This window comes from Aegilops tauschii, chromosome 2 (assembly GCF_002575655.3).
Source record: "Aegilops tauschii subsp. strangulata cultivar AL8/78 chromosome 2, Aet v6.0, whole genome shotgun sequence".
Classification (NCBI taxonomy): Eukaryota; Viridiplantae; Streptophyta; class Magnoliopsida; order Poales; family Poaceae; genus Aegilops; species Aegilops tauschii.
In genome coordinates this window covers 74,159,493-74,172,320 of record NC_053036.3, presented here as the reverse complement: position 1 = coordinate 74,172,320, position 12,828 = coordinate 74,159,493, and the positions used below count along the sequence as shown (strand labels likewise).

The 12,828-nt window shown below is 47.8% G+C and overlaps 1 long non-coding RNA gene across 1 annotated transcript; it reads right to left on the bottom strand.

Annotated features, from left to right (window-relative positions):
* Positions 1–2,969: 2,969 nt before the first annotated feature.
* Positions 2,970–4,500, bottom strand: LOC120974950 (uncharacterized). The gene is made up of 2 exons (XR_005770570.3): positions 3,346–4,500; positions 2,970–3,191 (listed from the first exon to the last, which is right to left on the bottom strand). It is a non-coding gene; the product is annotated as an uncharacterized lncRNA (long non-coding RNA).
* Between the last annotated feature and the right edge of the window lie 8,328 nt (positions 4,501–12,828).

Here is a 12,828-nt window from a genome sequence, read left to right as displayed (position 1 = left end):
CCCCGTGATTTCAACCGATGGGGGCCTGCTATGCCTGATTAATTAGCCTCACCCTGATTTCTTTACAAGGAAACTTGAGTTTCTAACACGCTGTCGGAAATCGATCGTTCTAACGCACGCTCGCGTAAGACTAGCCACAGTGGGAGTAACTTCAGCAGTAACATCGAGTCCAACTCAGCAAATTTGCTTATGTGGCAATGATTTAATGAGGAGAGAGGTAGTTTCAGTAACTTAGCTAGTTACTGTAACATCACATGTCCCAATACAATATAAGTCTATAACCTAATAAATGAAGCTTTACATGTTACCACACTTATGTTATTACCCATTATGAAGGTAGTAACATAGTTTAGGGAAATGTGTATGTTACTAATGTATGTTACTCTTCATTGTGGCTAGTCTAATAGCATCCCACTGTTAAGAGTATCCCATCTAGGCACGACAACAAAAGGCGGTGAGTGGCGGGGTTGTACGTAGGTATGCTCGCGTCACATATTTACGTATGTGGCCTCAGATTTCGAGGCCTTGGTTGTGGGTTCTGTGGCGTTGTAATATATTAGTGCGGGGCCTTGTCGCTTGTATTTCCCCGTAGAAGGAAGTTCCCAAAATATGACACTGCTGATCTTACCTCTATAAAAGTATTAGTGTCATTATATATTGTTAATGCAGTGCAGCTTAGCGGGTAGTCGTGCCCTTGTCATAGTGTACACAAATCTTGATATGATATCATTAATTTTTTTCATTTTTTTCAAGTTTCCATGTTTGGCAAAAAAAAATGAAAGTTCTTTTGACACTTCCGGAAGTTATAGTATCGGATTAAAAAAAATCTAGGCCCAGCATTCATAATTTAAATCTTTCAAAATTTCAACTTTCAAAAACTTTGAACATTTGAAAATTTTAACTTTCAAATTTAAACTTCCAAAAAATTGTGACCTTCCTATTTACATGAGTAAATAATCTACAAAAAGAGATAAGGGTGGGCCCACAGAGTGAGACGGGAGAGGAAAGGAAGGCCACATGATGGCCCCCTACACGCATCGGCAAGCGTGCTGCCCATCGCATGGGTGTGGGTGGTCGGGGTAAACTGTGGTTGCGGATAGACACCCAGGAGGCATTTTGTACTAAGAGTGTCACATCCAGACACGGCGGCAAAAGCATCAAGCGTCGGGTTGTGTGTTAGTGTACCCGTGTCACACATTAACGTGCACGGTCTTAAATTTTGGGCCTTGTTTATGGGTTTTGTGGTGTCATCCATTTGCGCAATGCTTGTTGCCTATTTTTTTCAAGGAGGAAGTTCTCAAAATATGACGCTATTGGTCATACTTACATAAAATGTATCAGTTCATTACATATTGTTAAGATGGGCACAACTAACTGGTGGGAAGTCGCGCCCTTGTCCTAGTGCGGTCAAATCCCCATGGGATATTTTTTCGTTTTCGGAAAGTCCATATTTAGCTATTTCTGATTTTGGGAAGTTTTTCTCGCACTTTCTGAAGTTATAGTATTCGTTTGAAATACTAGTGGCCCATCTTTCAATATTGTTTGAATGTTTTGAAATTTCAACTTTAAAAGGTTTGAAGTTTCAAAAAAATTACTATTGACATTTAAATTATTACAAAATTTGAACTTTCAAAAAGTGGAACTCCAATAAATGTGTACTTCCAAATTTACAAAATCTTCATAGAGGATAACTTTTGTTTGTGAAAAAACATGTGAGCGAGCCCACTAGTGAGAAAGAAAGAGTAGGCCCATGTGAGCCTCAGTCATGTCAAGCCCACAAGTGCATGTGGTAGGGCACAACTACGGACACAGATAGACACAAGATGGTCATCTCATGTCAAGAGTGTTATGATGAGAACAAATCAAAGTATAGACTAGCTAAGTGAAACATACTTTGTAGGCCGAAATACCAAGGAGGTTTAAGTATCAAAAACCTTGAAGTAAAAACAGGTGCTTGCTCAGTAAGTGGTTATATGTTATACTAGATGATACCCACACGTTGCTGCGGGAACTCTTGGTTTATCCACATAACAATAGATAAATTGAAACTTTCTTTACATAGTAGATAGATGAAAATTTTAAAAATACAATGAACACAATACTTGGACTATAATTAAAGATTGTCAAATATGAAAAAGAATGAAAACTAAACACAGACATTGTCCATTGTAGTATATTGATATACTTGACAGTGAGTAAGCTCCAGTATCATGAGTAATGAAAGCAGTCATCATGTTCATCAAAGCAAAAGAGTACCGTGTCATTTTCTCTTTTTTGGCCAAAGTAAGTACGACACAATGCTGTAAAGAGCATGAGAACCTATACATAGATAACCAATGAGACCCACATGTACCGCCTTGTTGCCTGAATTTGCTTGTAACAAAAATAAAATTATACATAGAAATTTATGAGCTACATAAAAAAAGATAATTCTTGAGGTTTATGATCTCAAGCATGACGTTTTTTAGACCTCGGACAATACGATTATTCTGATTATTTTTTCCATTTCAGCGAGTCAAAATAGAATACAAATGGCATGGACTGAGACAACCATATAGTACACAAAAATTACCGGATTTGAGCTGTGGCTTTTAACTTCCCATCTATCATGTATCATTGTCCTCAATGGCATACCAGAGGAAGTTTATCCTTACAATATTGTAGGGTAACATAATACTAACTGATTCGCATGAGTCATATCTCTCTATTTGTGGCAGCAAAGGTATTTACCTGAAATAAGACCATGTAAATGGAAAGGTCATTAAATCTAGCTGGAAATATTATCGGCATCAAAGCAACGTGTCAAAGTCCCAGTGGTGAACATCCCAATATTCAGGTCGAGTGCCACATGTTCTTCATATAAATAACAAAAATAGACCGTCGTGACGACAGAGGTCCGAGGAGATGGAGGCTACAATGGAAGCCTTGACATGCAGCGTTAAGAATGATAAAAAATATATTCTCTACTCTCTTGAATAAACTTCATAGATAGTATTCCAGAAACATGATAGCCAATAAAAAAGGCGTACCGACATTTACTTGTGACCCACGAGCAAGCTGGAAAAGAGCATAGCCAGCTAATTAAGAAGTACTATGAAATACTGCAATCTTATCGACTTGTTCGATAAATGCCAATATCTTACACCTAGAAGAACCACTTGGTCAGTTCATCATTTGCAATTGCAGAACACCTGAGCACAAAAATGCACTCAGTAGGGATTTATTTGTTTGGATTTAACTGAAACAGAGGAAGAAAGGTAGATCTACGACCCAACTATGCTTAGTGAACGGAGGTGAGTCGAACTGAAAAAGTAAGAAAGGTTGAAACTTTAACTGAATAGATACCATAAATAACACATGTTGCTGATGATATGTTCACATATATCTGCCTTCCTTGAAAAGGCACCAAAAGGATTTATGACATGCCTGTACTTTGTTTCCACATCTGAAGAACCAATTTCAATATCTAGCTGCAACATAACAAAGGTCAAATGCTAGATAATATGAAGTATGTAAATCCGTCGTAAGGACTTATACTAAACCATCTTTGGTCCTCTAGAAAGAATCTTCTCATGATTGTAGTCCTGGACATACCAAATCTTCCCATACAACTGAACATCATTAACTTTTGTTTTTCTAATGCTACAGCTAGCCTTTCATACTTCTCATTTAATCTCATCAAATCATGGGATGCGGAATGGTCGCCCCTCAATGCGTTTTCATATTTGAGGGAGGAAAGATACATCATGGGATAAAAAAAATAACAGATCCATGTCTCTGAAGAAAATCAAGCATAATGACCATATCTTATCATTATATACCTCAGGTTTCCGGTAGTCAGGTACAAAAACAGTGATTCTAAATTTCTAATTGCAGATGACCTTGAGCATGGAAGATTGATCTTGGTTTGGCTATGCATGCCTTGGATTAGTCCCTATGCCACGTAACTGAAATGCAGAAGTGAGGAAACACCTCGTAGTCACCGGCAGCCACGCATATTTTGGGCAGAGCATCCATCTTGATATAAATAAGATAATAAGATGACCAACAGCTTGATGACCAGAGTTCAGTGGCTAGTCCTGGTGTTTCGACTAAATGAATCGGCATAGAACAAATCGCCATAGTCACCAAACAGAAAATTGTGCAAGGTTCATGTTCACCTGTATAATTTTGACCCCAGGAAAGGAAGAAAATAAAAACTCCAATCTGATTTCCTCACTTTGCTCCAATCTCTCAAGATCCGAATTGCACAGGGCAGCCGGCCACACGGCAACTTCGCCGCGGAGGTAGGCCGACGGCTTAGTGCGCTGGTAGGTCGTCCGTGAACCCGTGGCAAGGCGCACGGGGGCGGCAGGAGGATGTGAGGCTAGAGGCGCGGTGGGCCGCGAGGCAGCTGGCGGCGTGAGAGAGAAGGATGTGGAGAGATTAAGAGATCGATGAGATGCAATCTCACTGGAGAAAAGAATGGACCTTTGTGGTTACGGAGTAACCGTGGAATGTGGAAGAGCGGATCGTTTAGACTGACCTGTCAGTTACGGAAGGAGCGGAAGAGGAAACGACCGCTTGCTTCATTGACCAGGGAGGTGGGTGCTTAGTACAAAAGAAAAACTGAATCATGCGATTAGTCTCTATCTCTACTACTATTAATCTCTACTACTATTAAAAGAGCAAACTTAAGTACCCCTAAAACCACACAACAAATTATACACATGAGTACCAGAGACGTTAGATCAATCAAACTAACTCATATCTGACAATCCATATTACATCAAAGATCAGCTGCACAAATTAACGCTCCAGATTAAATGTTCTGCCAGGCAGACTCTACGCACGTCCTGCCCCCAGTGATGCGCGATCCACCCCAGGCAAACAAACCTCCGCACATCATGCTGCTAAACGCATCATCCCCTACCCCCAACTGCACCCCGCCTCCCTCCCCACCGTCGTGCTCCCCTCTCCCCACGGACGCCCTCCCCGCCTCCGCTGCTGCCCGCGCAACGGACGCCATCGTTGCGGTCGCCGATCTGCTCAAGACCCCAAAGCACGTCGCGAGGACCTGGAAGGCCACCACGGAGCTGACGCCGCTCCCTCCGGGCCTGCTGCACCAAGGAAAAGCGGATCGAGTGGGGCGCGGAAGGAGCCGAGGTCGGCACGCCGCCGTCGCGTGGGCGTGTCGGCGGCGAACATGGTGTCCCCCAAGAACCGGTCGTGGGCCAAGAAGACGGTGATGTCGCACGCAGACGTCGCACAAGTTCCTGGTGGCAGCATGATGAGTGGGCTCAAGCAGCGACCCGGCGTCAGCTTGACGGCGTGGACTGTCAGGATATCATCCTGATGCGTGGTGATCAATTCAGTCATGGTGAGAAGATGAGCTCTGCTATACTCAAAAGTGTGCACCACAAAGGAACAAGAAACTCTGAAACTGTACATGGGTCAGCGATCTATGGATCAGTTACATTTCGCTTGATCTTTTTTTTATCTTTAAAGGATACCAGCAGTTGGTTTCGTTTTCAAACTAATTAGGTAGATATTTGTGCATGTTTATAGAAATTTGTCATGCTTAGCTAGCTGCTCTAGCAGTCAGTTGAATCTGTGTTTGGGTTAATTTTTGAGGTCTGGTCTGGCACAACTATATTTCAACGGAGGTAGGAGACACTCTTGAGGCAAGATCACTTCACAAGGGCTGTTATAGCAAATAAAATCGATGGGTCTGCAATTCTGGATCAAAGGTAAGCTCTTCTTGCTTCTTCCATGATCAATTAGGCTTTAAAATAACTCTTTTCTAGATCATGCTTGAAATACTAAATATGTTATCTGCAGGACAGAGAAAAGATCCAAATTTGTTGATGGAGTTAGAGCTTCTGTACAGCAGAGTCTTAGGTAATTTATGTTCTGACCAAGATTTTACTGCAGAACCAAATTATGAATGCTTAATTTGAGCTATTTCTCACTCAGTTTCGTCTAGGTCTCTACCAATTATTGTTTTTCTTTTGAGGTGGATGCAGCTGCTGGTCACACTTTAACCCCACGACAATTGCACGAGTGGTGCGGCGCCATCCTGTACCACAAATCATGCGAAGAATGATGGGTGGTGTAATCCTATGCTAGCTATAGTGCTAGACTGATTTCGGAAACTCTTGGAGCTCATCTTTTGGCCTGAAACACCAAGAACTAACCTGCCGCCTCACTGACTACTGATTAATACAATGGAGTTCATTTGATCCATCTGATAAAATACCTATTGGCGAATAAGCGTGAAAAGTAATCACCCACTCTTTCCGCAGTGGAATTCAGGTATGCCCGCTCATCTATTTATTTGACTGTTGTTACAGATAGGTTCATCCGGGTCTGAAATGTTAATGGAGTTGTTTCATTCCTCACACAATCCCTTTCAATTGGATCAGTTTTCCTTTTTGAATTACTCTATATTCCATACATCACTAGTAGAAAAACGACTTTTAGTACCGGTTCGTAAAGATCTTTAGTACCGGTTATGGAACCGGTACTAAAGAGTGGAGACTAAAGGTTCCCCCCTTTAGTCCTGGTTCAACACGAACCGGGACCAAAGGCCCACCACGTGGCACGAGGCGCGCCGTGGTCTGGGGGACCTTTAGTCCCGGTGGGTAAGGATTTTTTTTATTTTTGAAAAAGCAAAAACAGCCAGCCTACTGGGCCGGCACGACCTACATACGACTAGAAACCCAATCTCCAGTTGGGCCAGGATGCAGGCCCGTACGGCCCAATAGGCCCCACAGGGCAGAAGACTTGCAATAGGCCCACAAAGGCCTGCTTCAGAGGAGCTCGACACGGTAGCCGCGGCGGGGCTTATAAACCGGTGTGAGCTCCTCTCAACTAGCGAGGTGGGACTAAACATTGTGCATTGCGGGTGGCAGCGCACCACCTTTAGTACCGGTTGGTGGCTCCAACCGGAACTAAAGGGGGGGGGGGTCTTTAGTACCGGTTGGAGCCACCAACCCGTACTAAAGGCCACCACCTTTAGTACCGGTTGGTGGCTCCAACCGGTACTAAAGACCCCCCCCCCTTTAGTACCGGTTGGAGCCACCAACCCGTACTAAAGGCCACCACCTCTTTAGTACCGGTTCGTGGCACGAACCGGTACTAAAGGTTCGCCACGAACCGGTACTAATGAGCGCCGCCCGCCCGGCCGTTGGAACCTGCACTAATGGTCACATTAGTGCCGGTTCAATTACAAACCGGGACTAATGAGTTTCACATTAGATCCTTTTTCTACTAGTGCATATATGTTTATTATGTTAATCGAGACTTTAGAGCAAGACATTTATTTTGTTGATACCATGCACTAGAAACTATCAGTGTCAGGCGCATTCTCAATAAAATCTTTGTATGTAGATTTGATAAACACCGATCCAATCCCAAAGTCACCTCATATTTGGAAAATTAAGATGACATTAAAAGTAAAGGTCTTTATGTGGTTTGTGCACAAGAAAGTGATCTTAACAAAGGACAACTTGGCAAAACGTCGATGGGAGGGTAGTAAATGGTGTTGTTTTTTGTGATTAGAATGAATCAACCCAACCTTTCTTTTCTCATATACCCACTAGCCAAGTTATTGTGGCGTGCAATACATGTGTTTTTAATGTATGTCCTTATATTAGCATCTCCAGTTTATTTGGGACATGGTTAAATAAGGTAGAGCCTAAGACAACTGCACATATTTGATCCAGAGTGTGTGCATCACTTTGTTCTATTCGAAACTGTTGGAGTGACATTATATTTAACCAAAACAACATCACATTTTTTTGCAAGTCATCTTCCGAGCGTCTGGGTGGATCCATACGTGATCTTTACTCAGCCGTGCGGCAGTTAGTGACCATATGGCCTATACGTGCAATCACTGGGAGACGGTAGCACGAGATACACAAAGCCGGTTTGACACTAGCACTACAAAAAAAAGACACATCCGTGACATTTTGGGCCGAACGAAATTTTTTTCTGTCATACATATGACACTTCTATGACGATAATTGTGACAAAACCAGGTATCATCATAGATGTGGTGGGCTCCTACTTCTATGACAAAAAATCATGACAGAAAATGGGCTTTTCGGGCGGGCCGGAGACGCAGCTGCATGACATTCTTTGGGCCGTCCATGACGGAAAAAACCGTGGTAGAAGCGAGGGTGAGGAAAATTTCGGGGAGTTCCCGGTTACGGTGGGAGGTCGGGGGCCGAGCGATGCGCGTTTCCCTCGTACACGTACGCACGTGTGTGCGAGGCGTTGGCTCTAACTGAACCCGAGCGAGGCGTTGGGCTCTAACTGAACCCGAGCGATTGCACTGCAGGCTACGCGTTACTGAACCCGAGCGATCGATCGATGGCTGTTAACTGAACCCGATCGAGCGATTCCTTCGCTACTGCTGCTAACTGAAGCCGATCGATGCTGCCTCTGGGATGAACAGTGAGCGTTGCGGGGGGGGGGGGGGGGGGTTGGATGAATAGTGAGCGGTGGCGTTGCCTCTGGATGAACAGGACCCCGTGGTGTGGTGGAGGGCTGGATGAACAGTAGACGGTGGAGGGGTGCCCGTGGAGGGGTGGTTGAACAGGACCCCGTGGTGTGGAGGGCTGGATGAACAGTAGACGATGGAGGGGTGCCCGTGGAGGGGTGGTTGAACAGGACCCCGTGGTGTGGAGGGCTGGATGAACAGTAGACGGTGGAGGGGTGCCCGTGGAGGGGTGGTTGAACAGGACCCCATGGTGTGGAGGGCTGGATGAACAGTAGACTGTGGAGGGGTGCCCGTGGAGGGGTGGTTGAACAGTAGCCGGTGGAGTAGTGCGCGGTGGAGGCTGGATGAACAGGAGCCCGTGGAGGCTGGAGGAGGTCGACGGTAGCCCGTGGAGGCTGGAGGAGGTCGACGGTGGAGATGAACAGTATCCCGTGGAGTCCCGTTTTGCGGTACGCCACACCCCTCCCGATGAACAGGAACCCCGTTTCGACCGTTTTGCGGTACGCCACACCCCTCCCGATCAACAGGACCCCCGTTTCGACCGTAGGAGGTCCGTTTCGTCTGTTTTGCGGTACGCCACACCCCTCCCGATCAACAGGACCCCCGTTTCGACCGTAGGAGGTCCGTTTCCTCCGTTTTACGGTACGCCACACCCCTCCCAATCAACAGGACCCCCGTTTCGACCGTAGGAGGTCTGTTTCCTCCGTTTTGCGGTACGCCACACTCCTCCCGATCAACAGGACCCCCGTTTCGACCGTAGGAGGTCCGTTTCCTCCGTTTTGCGGTACGCCACACCCCTCCCCATGAACACGACGCATTCCGTTGCCTCCCCATGAACACGACACATTCCGTTGCCTCCCCATGAACACGACGACGACGATGTTTCTCCGTTCCGACCCAGCCATGTACACGAGCCCTGGCCGTACGTTTGCGTGAGTAGGCGTTCGAGACCCCGCCCGTATGTACACATACGTGGCCGTATTTTCTTTCTTGCACCCTGGCCGCTGTACGTACGTGTACATGCTACGTGCGCGCCTCTACTACGACACGTACGCGCCTCTACTACGACACGTGCGTGCCTCTACATCCACCAGTATATATGTACGTACACGTTCGCGACCAGAATGACCACGCTACGTACGCTTCGACCAGGTGGGTCCCGACTGTCAGGCACTTCCTTGCCTGCGAAGATGTAGCTGGTGGGTCTCAGCAGTCAGGGGGGCGAATCGTCGTTTTTGCCCGGACGCACTTCCTTGCGTGCGAAGATGTAGCTGGTGGGTCCCAGCAGTCAGGGGCAAACGTTTTTTTCGCGAAATACGGTGGCCCGTCCGGTGGGTCCCCGCTGTCAGGTGGAGGAATAATTATTTTGCACGTAATAAGGAGGCACTTCCTTGCTGCGGCCATGGACCCAGCTGTCAGCCTCTCCACGTACAGTCCATGTCCGATGGAAGCCGTTCCTTGACCACGTTGACCACGCCGTGCCGAGAGCACCAGGGCGGTGGACGACGGCGAGGCCTAGGAAGGGGACAACGCGGAGCCGGGGAAGACGCGGCAGTGGATGCCCACGCGTAGAGGAGTACGTGGGTTCACTGGTTCGCTGCGGTGTGAGGCTGCCGTCGCCGCAGAATAACACGGGGTGTGGGTGAGTAGAGGGATGGCCTGGTTAGCGGTGGGAGTAGTAGGGGGCGGTGAGGCCTCCGCCGCATCGCAGCCGGCCACGGGAGGCAGGAGCACGAGGCACGACCGGCGCTGGTTTGGGCGGCTGGAGCAAGAAGACCAGAGGTTGAAGAAGCACTACGGCCGTTGGATGGACATCGTACGGTCACTGGAGCTAGAATCGTGCATATTGACTAAGTTGACAAAGCCCTCCGTCCCCGTCAACTTAGTAGGCTCACAAGTCAGCCTGCCACTATACTGGGTCCCAGCTAACAGGGGGAGTATTCATTTTTTTGTGCGTAATAAGGAGGCACTTCCTTGCGTGCGAAGATATAGCTGGTGGGTCCGAGCTGTCAGCAGCGGTAATGTTTTTTTCGCGAAATACAGAGGCCCTTTCGGTGGGTCCCTGATGTCAGGTGGAGGAATCATTATTTTGCGCGTAATAAGGAGGCATTTCCTTGCGTGCGGCCGTGTACCCAGCTGTCGGCCTCTCCACGTACAGTCCACTTCAGATGCATGTCGGTCATTGACCACGTTGACCAGGCTGCGCTGAGAGCACTAGGGCGGTGGACGACGGCGAGGCCTAGGAAGGGAATGACACGGAGGCAGGGAAGACTCGGTAGTTGTTTCCCACGCGGAGGGGAGTACGACTATACGAGGGTTTACTGGTTCGTCTGCCGTCGCCGGAGAATAACAACAGGTGTGGGTGAGTAGAGGGATGGCTAGGCTAGCGATGGGAGTACGGTGGGCGGTGAGGCCTGCGCGGCAGCAGAGCCGGCCGCGGGGAGGAGGGAGCAGGCAGTCCCGCCGGCGCTTGTTTGAGCGGCTGGAGCAGGAAGAGCAGAGATTGAAGAAGCACGACGGCCGTTGGATGGCCATCCAATAGTCACTGCTTCTGCGTCAACCTTTTTTTAGGAAAGCCTCAAATCTGTGGAAAATAGCATACTGCCCATCTGCCATTATTTCTAATAATTTACAGCCCATTTGCTAATTATTAAGGTTTTTTTGGAGCCCATATTATTTTTGTTAGCATTACAACCCATATTTTGGCCACGGTTAAAAAATTATACGAAATTTTGCATATTTCGGTGCGGTCCAAACTGTTTTTAATCCCGAAATTTCGACTCACATTCAAACTGATTTTAAAAATAAATGTATATCAATATAAAATCCAACAAATTCTCCACGCATAAAAATTAATGTAATTTAAAATCTCGAAATGAAAAAAAAGATATTTGAAACTAATTGCCGGTTTGATGTGTTTTAAAAATGTACAACCCATTTCTCATTACTGATGGGCCATTTTCTCGGCCAGCCGAATGAAAGCTCTCCTCGTCTTGAAATATTTGCAGCCCAACAGGCCTGACAAAGCGACTTACTTGGCAAATCACAAAAAAATTGGGATGTGGCCGTGGACCCAGTTATCAGCCTCTCCACGTACAGTACTCTTCCGATGGAAGTCGTTCCTTGACCACGTTGACCACGCCGCGCGGAGAGCACCACGGCGGTGGACGACGGCGAGGCCTAGGAAGGGGACGACGCGGAGCCGGGAAAGATGCGGCAGTGGAAGCCCGCGCGGAGAGGAGTACGAGGGTTCACTGGTTCGGCTGCGGTGTGAGGCTGCCGTCGCCGCAGGGCCTGGCCAGCGGTGGGAATAGTAGGGGGCGGTGAGGCCTCCGCGGCAGCACAGCCGGCCACGGGAGGCAGGAGCATGCGGCACGACCGGCGCTGCTTTGGGCGGCTGGAGCAAGAAGACCAGAGGTTGAAGAAGCACTACGGCCGTTGGATGGACATCGTACGGTCACTGGAGCTAGAATCGTTCATATTGACTAAGTTGACAAAGCCCTTCGTCCCCGTCAACTTAGTAGGCCCACAAGTCAGCCTCCCACCAAGGTGGGTCCCAGCTAGCCGGGGGAGTATTCATTTTTTTGTGCGTAATAAGGAGGCACTTCCAGTGGGTCCGAGCTGACAGCGGGGGGAACGTTTTTTTCGCGAAATACGGTGGCCCGTCAGGTGGGTCCCAGCAGTCAAGGGCAAACGTTTTTTTTTGCAAAATACGGTGGCCCGTCCAGTGGGTCCCTGCTGTCAGTTGGAGGAATCATTATTTTCCACGTAATAAGGAGGCACTACTTGCTGCGGCCGTGGACCCAGCTGAGACTCTCCACGTACAGTATACTTCCGATGGAAGTCGTTCCTTGACCACGTTGACCTCGCCGCGTTCCGTTGCATGCATGCGTCCATGGGCGTGGTGCGTCCCCACTGTCAGCCTCTCACGTACAGTCATCTTCCGATGACTCTCGGTTGTTGACCACGTTGACCACACCGTGCCGAGCGCACCCAGACTGGAACGACCCGGAGATGGGGAAGACGGGGCAGTGGAGTCGCAGATGGAGAGGAGTGGGAAACTTCACTGGTTCGGGTGCGCGGCAGCACAGCCGCGGTGCCGCCCACGGGAGACAGGAGCAAGATCAGAGGTTGAAGAAGGAGGACGGCTGTTGGATTAACATCCAACGGTCCAGCTGCTAGAATCATTTGTTGATTAAGTTGACAAAGCCGTGCGTACACGTCCACTTAGTAGGCCCACAAGTCAGTCACCAAATCTGACGGGTCCCAGCTGTCAATGGGATGAATAATTTTTTTCGCAAAACAAGGAGGCACTTCCTTCCGTGCGAAGATACAACCGGTGG